The sequence below is a fragment of the Herpailurus yagouaroundi genome, unplaced genomic scaffold (genome assembly GCF_014898765.1).
Source record: "Herpailurus yagouaroundi ecotype Mexico unplaced genomic scaffold, PumYag 569, whole genome shotgun sequence".
Lineage (NCBI taxonomy): Eukaryota > Metazoa > Chordata > Mammalia > Carnivora > Felidae > Herpailurus > Herpailurus yagouaroundi.
Window position 1 is genome coordinate 2,262,840 of NW_024412786.1, and position 8,421 is coordinate 2,271,260.

Below are 8,421 nucleotides of genomic sequence, written 5' to 3' on the forward strand. Positions count from 1 at the left end.
TCTGTCTCAAAAATGAATAAACATTAAAAAAAAAAAAAAAGATTCAGGGAACTTATCGGGAAGGCTTCCATTTAAATGGTCACATGAAAAGTTTATTCCCTGAAGAAATACTCTTATGTAGAAACACCTTATTTCCTGATGGAGAGCAAATAAGATGTGATTGTATCATGGCGCTGGACAAATGCCTGGAAGCTCTTCCCCAAGAATCCACTAGAAGCAGGAGTAAAGAGAGTGCATAAAATAGGCCATGAGTGTGTGTTCTGTGAACACCTGCAGCGGAGAGAGACGCGATGGGTTTCCCGGAACTTCTCCACGCTGCTGGGGCCATGGGGAAATTCCAAGTCGTCCGAACCATGTTTATACTCTTCCCTACCATCCTGGCCTCCTGTAACAACCTCCCGAAGACCTTCACAGCCATGACCCCAGAGCATCACTGCTGGCCAGCCAACTGGACCAATGGGTCCCCTGTCCAGAATGGGACAGCTTTGTGTTGACACTGTAGCTTGAAAAATAACAGCTTTGTTCTGACACTGAAGATCAAGAGATAACAGTCTTGCTTTACTCTTGTACATTACGCTTCATATTCTTGTAAATCAGGCTTCACCAACTAAAGAAACAAAAGTTCAAAGGGGATGGGGACCGGCTGAGAGTCTTCATCCCGCTGGACAAGGACCAGAAGCCTGAGTGATGCCTGAGGTCCTCCGAGCCCCCCTGGCAGATCGTAAACCTCAGCGACTCCTCCTTCTTGAGTCCGGACACCGAGCCCTGCCTGGATGGGTGGGTGTACGAGTAGAGTGTTGACTCGTCGATCGTTTCTGAGGGGAGGCAAAGCCAGAGCCAAGTGCTGAGCCTTCTGGTGATTTTTTTGGTTGGTTTGTTTTACTTTAATCAAGATATAACTTAACTCCATTAAATGCTCAAAATTTAAGTGCGCAGCTGAGTAAGTTTTACACACGTAAACACCAGATCCAGATACAGATGATTTCCGGGACCCCAGCAGTCTCCCTCGCAGCCCTCTACGTCATTACTGGATCCCCGCTATAACCGCCATTCAGACCTCTATCATCATCAGTTGGTTCTGCTTATGTTTGAATTTGACGCCAGTGGAATCGTACGGTATGTGCTCTTCCGTGTGTTGGGATTTTTTTGCACCCATTACAGGTTTTTAGGACTCATCCATGGTGATACATGCTTTGGGAGTTGGTTCTTTCTCAGTGCTGCAAAGCATTCCATTGTACGAATGTACCACAGTGTATATATCCATTCTCCTCCTGAAATACGTCTGTGCTGTCTCCAGGTTGGGGCTATTATGAACATCATGGTCATGAACATTCTTGTACAAGTATTTGGGTGGCTGTGTCTACCATTTGTGCTGGGTGTATGCCCAGGGGTGGGCGTGTAGGATCACAGAGTGGCCCCAGATTCTGCCAAACAGTTTTCCAAGTGTGTAAGACGTTCAGACGTGTCTGATTGCCTCATCTCCTTTCCCACACCTGGTCCAACTGTAAGGGTTAAATTGTAGTGTAGGGCTAATGTGTAGCTTGAGAGATAACAGCTTTGTGTTGACACTGTAGCTTGAAAAATAACAGCTTTGTTCTGACACTGAAGGTCAGGAGATAACAGTCTTGCTTTACTCTTGTACACTACGCTTCATACTCTTGTAAATCAGGCTTCACCAACTAAGGAAACAAAAGTTCAAAGAAAAGAGCATCAGAGGCAAGGTCAAGGAGATCCACTGGTTGCAACTTAGCGGCAGAAAGTCTAAAATAATCACCTCATTCAGCAACTGTTTCTAACTCATCTGGGAACTGTTTCTCTGTTCTGTTCCCAGGTGATGATAAAACGATGTGATCGGCCATAAAAACTCTGTACCCTGGCTGTTCGAGGCCACACTCTGATCAAGAGTGTTGGTCCCGATCGGTCGGCCTTGCCTCTCATTGCAATAAACTTTGTTGTGACTGTCACTGGTGCCCATAGCATTCTGTTTCAGGAGTCGTGTGGATGCAACATTCAGTGCATTGGCCGGGAAAGTGAAAGGTCTGAAACAGGGCCCTTTCCTCGGACTGCTCCGCCGACCCCTGGGAGGAGGCTTGGGATTGGGAGAGGTAAGGAATTCTTGGAGCACGCCATTTGAATGACTCAGGAGGGTCTGCTGGACGCGGCTATAGACCCAGAGTCAGGGATCCTACCGGGACGCCGGTGGGCCCCATTTGGTTTGGTTTTTGTCAAGAGGGATCCTATTTTCAGGTGGCTGCCACGGCCTACTGGCCTTGAGATCTCGAACTTGTGTTTTCTTCGTGTCTTAATTGTCTTCTTCCTGTTGACTGTCTGTGCGTCCTTGTCAGTTCTGCCTATCTTTGTCATGGGTCAAAATCAGAGCACCCCCACCCCTCTGAGTCTCATACTAACCCATTTCCAGGACTATAAAAAAGCTGCCTCAGTGTTTGGCCTCCACGTTAAGAAGCCAGTCCTTCGAACTCTCTGCGAGGTGGAATGGACCAGCTTTCAGGTCGAATGGCCTCCACAGGGGACCTTTGACCTTACTTTGGTATATAAGGTTCATGATATTGTGTTTTCTAGGCACGAAGACCAAATCCCATACATTGGAGTGTGGAGAACCCTCATTGAAAACCCTCCAGATTGGTTAAAACTTCTCCTTCCCCTTCGCCCTCGCCTCCCTAAAGTACAGGCTTTGCTGCTCAAAGGCCGCCCATTTGGAGCTCAGAATAAGAATCTTGATGGGACTAAGCAGCCACCCCCTCTATCATCTGCACCGGAGGAAGAAAAAGAAACTTAACCACTCGCCGCCCTATAGTTCTCGCCCAAAGAATATGGGTCAAGATGCTTCAGATCAGGAGGCAAGCCCGAGTCGGGACACTCCCCTGAGCCCGTCTCACACCTGGTCAGGGACTCCCTTCCATCCCCCTCCCGCTGCCCGACCCCTTCGTCCAAGGCCACCCCTGCAGGGTGATGTCCGACCCTTTATGACTTATGTACCCTTCTCCACTAGCGACCTTTACAATTGGAAGCTTCGAAACCCCTCGTTCTCAGAGAAACCCCAAGCATTAATTTCTCTCCTTGAAACTATATTTGTGACCCATCAGCCAACCTGGGATGACTGCCAGCAGCTGTTGCAAGTTCTCTTCACCACTGAGGAGCGAGATAAGATCCGTCACGAGGCTCAGAAATTAGTGATGGGACCAAACGGGCAACCCACTGAGGATCCCGCTGTAGTCGAGGAAGTCTTTTCCTGAAAATTGGGACCCAAACACTCCTCACGGTAGGCGATCATTGACCCTATTTCACCAGACTCTACTGGGAGGTCTCCGAGCGGCCGCCTGCCGGCCCACAAACATGTCTAAGGTAACAGAAGTCATTCAGGGGACCGAGGAAAGCCCCTCGGTCTTCTTAGAAAGGCTCATGGAGGCGTACCGCACCATTACCCCTGTAGGCCCTGAGGCACCTGAAAACAGAAGGGCATTAAATCTGGCCTTTGTCTCACAGGCAGCCCCAGACATTCGGAAAAAGTTATAAAACTTTGATGGGTTGAAAGGAAAAAATTTATCTGAGTTAGTTGAAATAGCCCAAAACCTTTTTAACAGTAGGGATTCTCAGGAAGAAAGACAGACACAAAAATTGACTAGGGTGGTAACGCCCGTCCTGGATGCCCGAGAGGGAAGAGGACCCCAAACGCCCAAAGAATTCTGGTCTGGGCAAAAGAAAAAAGACAGACAAAGGGTTAGAGCGCCACTAGGAAAAAACCAATGTGCATATTGCAAACAAGAGGGACACTGGAAGAAGGATTGCCCCAACTTAGCCCAACGCAAAACTCGGCCACCCCTGGCGTCGATAATGAAAGTTGATTCCGACTGACGGGACCACGGCTCAGTGGCCCCTTCTGAGCCTTTGGTTACTGTTAATATAGGGGGCCAGCCTAAGACTTTCTTGGTGGACATTGGGGCAGCCTTTTCAGCTCTAAAACAAGATCCTGGTCCCACCAGGCGAGGAGCAACGCTGGTGCAAGGAGCGACTGGGTCCCAGACTTGTAAATGGACCACTGAACGACAAGTAGATTTCGGCCGTAAAACTATCACACGTTCTTTCCCAATCATGCCTGAATGCCCCTGCCCTGGATTACTAGGTAGAGACCTACTACATTAACCAACGGCTTCTTTGAAATTCACTAAAGGGGTTACGCATATTAAAGTCAGCCAGGATGGCCCGACAACCGTAATGGTGACTGTGCCACTTGGGGGAGAGGACCTGCTCGCTCTGGTGCCTAATGAAAGTGTCCATGCAGTCGATCCCCTCCTCAAAAGCCTCCAGGCGGGCTTCCCCCAGGTATGAGCTGAGACCAATCCACCCGGGGCTGGCGATTCATCAAGCTCCGATAATAGTGGAACTTAAGGCATCCGTGCTTCGGGTAAGACTAATATCCCACGTCCCGGGAGGCTAGGCGGGGAATCGCCGTTCACATCAAGTGTTTGCGCGACTCCGGCATTTTGATCCCATGCAAGTCGCCATGGAACATTCCGCTTCTCCCTGTCCGGAAGCCTAACTCATCCGATTTCCGGCCAGTTCAGGACCTAAGAGCAGTAAACGCCAGGGTAATGGACATTCATCCCACTGTACCCAACCCTCATACTCTCTTAGTTTGCTTCCCCCTTCTCAGGTGTATTATATACAGTTCTGGACTTAAAAGATGCCTTCTTTGCCATCCCGCTGGCCCCACAAAGCCAGCCACTATTTGCATTTGGATGGACTGATCCTGAAGAGGGAAAAGCCGGACAGCTCACCTGGACGCGACTCCCCCAGGGATTTAAAAATTCTACTCTTTTTAATGAGGCCCTGCACCAGGATTTAGAGCCATTTCGAATCTCCAACCCGCAGGTAACTCTATTGCAATATGTTGATGAGATCTTGTTGGCTGCCCCCTCTCATTTAGGATGCCTGAAGTGCCACCGAAGGACTCTTGAGTCTTCTGCGAAAACTGGGGTACCGAGTGTCACCCAGAAAAGCGCAGATCTGTCGTGCTGCGGTGACCTATTTAGGTGACAACCTTAAATAAGGTAAGCGCTATCTCGGTGAACAAAGAATTCGGGCTATACTCGATATTCCTCAGCCTAGAACTTGCAAACAAGTCCGCGAGTTCCTTGGGGCGGCAGGCCACTGCAGACTATGGATACCTGGCTTTGCTGAACAGGCAGCCCCTTTGTATGCCGCTCTCAAGGGGCCTCCGGAGTCCTTCACATGGGGGGAGACTCAAACTAAAGCCTTCCAGGCCTTACGAGATGCTCTCACGACCCCACCGGCCTGGGCCCTGCCAGATCCCACCAAGCCATTCCATTTGTTTGTAGCCGAAAAAGGGGGGGGGGGTAGCCAAAGGAGTTCTGACTCAGCGCCTGGGAACTTGGCACCAACCGGTGGCCTATTTATCCAAACAGCTGGACCCAGTTGCTTCCGGGTGGCCCCCACGCATTCGACAAATTGCTGCCACCGCGCTCCTAGTTAAAGCCGCAAACTAACCTTGGGGCAGGCATTGTCTGTCACGGGGCCCCATGAAGTGGAGGCTTTACTGAGGGCTCCCCCAGAGCGATGGCTGTCAAATGCTCGGATTACCCAATATCAAGCATTGCTACTCGACCGGCCCCGAATACGTCTTTGTGCCCCCGCGGCCTTAAACCCAGCCACCTTGCTGCCCAAAGGACAAGGTCCCCCTCTGCACTCTTGCCCAGAAACCTTGGCGATGATCTCGTCCCTCCGCTCCGATCTTACGGACGTTCCCTTACAGGACCCTGATATCAACAGGACCCTGATATCAGCATGTTTTCAGGAGGCAGTGGTTGTGTGTTTCAAGGGCAAAGGCGTGCCTGCGCTGCAGCGATGACAGACCGCGAGGTTCTATGGCAACAGACCCTTCCCCCCGGGGAACTTCAGCCCAGCGCGCAGAGCTCATCGCGCTAACAAAAGCCCTAAAACTCGAAAGAAACAAGGCAGTTAATATTTATACGGACCGCCGCTATGCTTTTGCCCCCACCCATGTGCACGGATCCATTTATCAAGAGCGCAGCCTCCTCACGACGGAAGGCAAGGCCGTCAAAAACAAAGCTAAAATTTTAGACCTTCTGGCAACCGTCTGGGAACCTGCAAAACTGGCGATCATTCGATCATTCACTGCCGGGGACATCAAAAAGGCGACTCCCTAGAGGCAGTCGGAAACCGCCTGGCTGATGCAGCAGCCCGAGAAGCTGCCCTAACTAAAAGTGAAAGTGCCTTGCAGCTACCGATCTAGCCCAGTTGCACTCCTAAAGATTTGGAGTGGGTTTCCAGAAAAGGGGGGAAGGAAGATGCCGGGACAAAAGTGGTTTCAGGATCCTGAAGGTAAGATACTCCTACCCGCGGCACTCGGGCGGCGCATGGTGGGTCAGCTCCACCAAGGGACTCATCTGGGGAAAACGAGGATGGCGCTTAGTGCGGAAAAAGTTCAGGGCGCAAGGGCTGGGAGAAGAGATTGAAGAGGTGGTTGAAAGATGTGTACGTTGTGCCCAAGTAAATCAGGGTGCAAATAAGAAGCTTTCGGAAGCTAAAAGAGATAGAGGAACTGAGCCAGGCCGGTTGGGGGAAGTAGATTTCACTGAAATTAAACCAGGGGAATACGGATACAAATCCCTGCTTGTTTTTGTAGACACCTTCTCCGGGTGGGTCGAGCCTTTCGTCACTAAATCAGAAACGGCTCAGGCGACAGTTAAGAAATTATTAAATGAGATAATTCCTGGATTCTGGCTGCCTCTGAGCATAGGATCGGACAATGGCCCGGCCTTCAAGGCGCAGGTATCCCGGGGTCTAGCCCGGGCATTGGGAGTAGATTGGAAATTACATTGTGCATATAGACCCCGTAGCTCGGGTCAGGTGGAAAGGATAAATCGGACCCTAAAAGAGACCTTAACCAAATTGTCCCTTGAGACGGGCAAAAATTGGGTCGATGTCCTGCCTCTTGCCCTTTTGCGAGTGTGTTTTACTCCATTTGTCAAGGGATTTTCCCCTTATGAAATTTTATTTGGCAGACCTCCACCTATCCTGCCGAGGCTAGGAGACAACAACATAATGGAACAGTTGGAACAGGACCAGTTGCTGGCTTCACTCGTGGCCCTGCAACATGTACAGAAGGAAATAACCAGGCCCTTGAGAGAAGCCTTCACTCATCCTCCTGTTCTTCCCCACCCCCTTCAACCAGGAGACTTAGTCTGGGTCAAGAGGCACGAGCCTAAAACCCTGGAGCCACGCCGGAAAGGACTGCACACTGTGATCCTGACTACACCCGTGGCTGTGAAGATAGACAGTGTCCGAACCTGGATTCATCATTCTCAGGTCAAGAAAAACTGTGTGAAGGTGGGAACACCCCAGACTGATACGGAACCAGATAACGAACACAATGGAAAGTCCGAAGGCACCCAGAGGATCCTTTAAAGCTAAGACTCATGCAGGCATAATAATAATAATTGTCTGGGTTTGTATAATGGTAAGCGTGGAGGACTGTACAGAATTGCATCCCCTATCTTTTTGGCCATACCAAGGGGAACTCAGGGACACTGTCACAGGGTAGGTGATAGCATCTAATACCTCTTCCTTGTGCCTTGTTTTTTGTTTGATTTATGCGACTTGGTGGGGGACTCATGGGGGACTTTAATTACTAATTATAAACAGCCAACGGGCTTTGCTCCTCTGGTCCCCAAAAACCCCTATATGGTTACGTATGGATGTGGACACAGGGATCAAGAACAAAAATTGGCTGACATACCAGGGTTATACAGTTGCCCTGCAAATAGAAACGTCGAATGCGAAGGAAAAGGCCAATACCATTGTGCAAAATGGGGTTATGAAACGCTGGCTCCCTGGCTGGCGGGACAGGGCCATGACCCTTCTTAACCACCCTCCTTAGAACTCCAGATCCCAAATGTAAGACCCAAGGAAAATGCAACCCAACAAAAATATGTTTAAAAAAGGTTTCTAGTTCCCGTACCTTTTCCTCTTCCTGGGACACTGGATACGCTTGGGGTCTCAGGATGTCCGCTCCAAGAGTTGACAAAGGCATTTCCTTTACTATACAAAGGGTTAAAAAAAAAAAAAAAACTCCATTCAATCCGGTAGAGCCAAACAAGGACATGATTTTACACCCCCCGCTCTTTCCGACCGTCCCTTCCCAACCTACCCTGCGATCGGATGCCCCCACAAAGTCAGAATTACCAACTACAGGTCATATCCAGAACCCATTCTCCCCTGAGACGCATTGGCTAAATGTAGTAGATTCTCTGTATGCTTGGCTAAATTCATCTCACACGGAGATTGTACAAGACTGTTGGCTGTGTTTAAACCCTAACCCCCATATTATGTGGGAATGGCTACAAATGCCAGCATTAGACA

General features: G+C 49.8%; 1 long non-coding RNA gene across 1 annotated transcript; it reads left to right on the top strand.

Moving 5' to 3' along the window:
- Positions 1-1,792: 1,792 nt before the first annotated feature.
- LOC121023719 (uncharacterized) lies at positions 1,793-8,176 on the top strand. Its single transcript, XR_005787486.1, has 2 exons — positions 1,793-6,381; positions 7,235-8,176. It is a non-coding gene; the product is annotated as an uncharacterized LOC121023719 (long non-coding RNA).
- Positions 8,177-8,421: the final 245 nt, after the last annotated feature.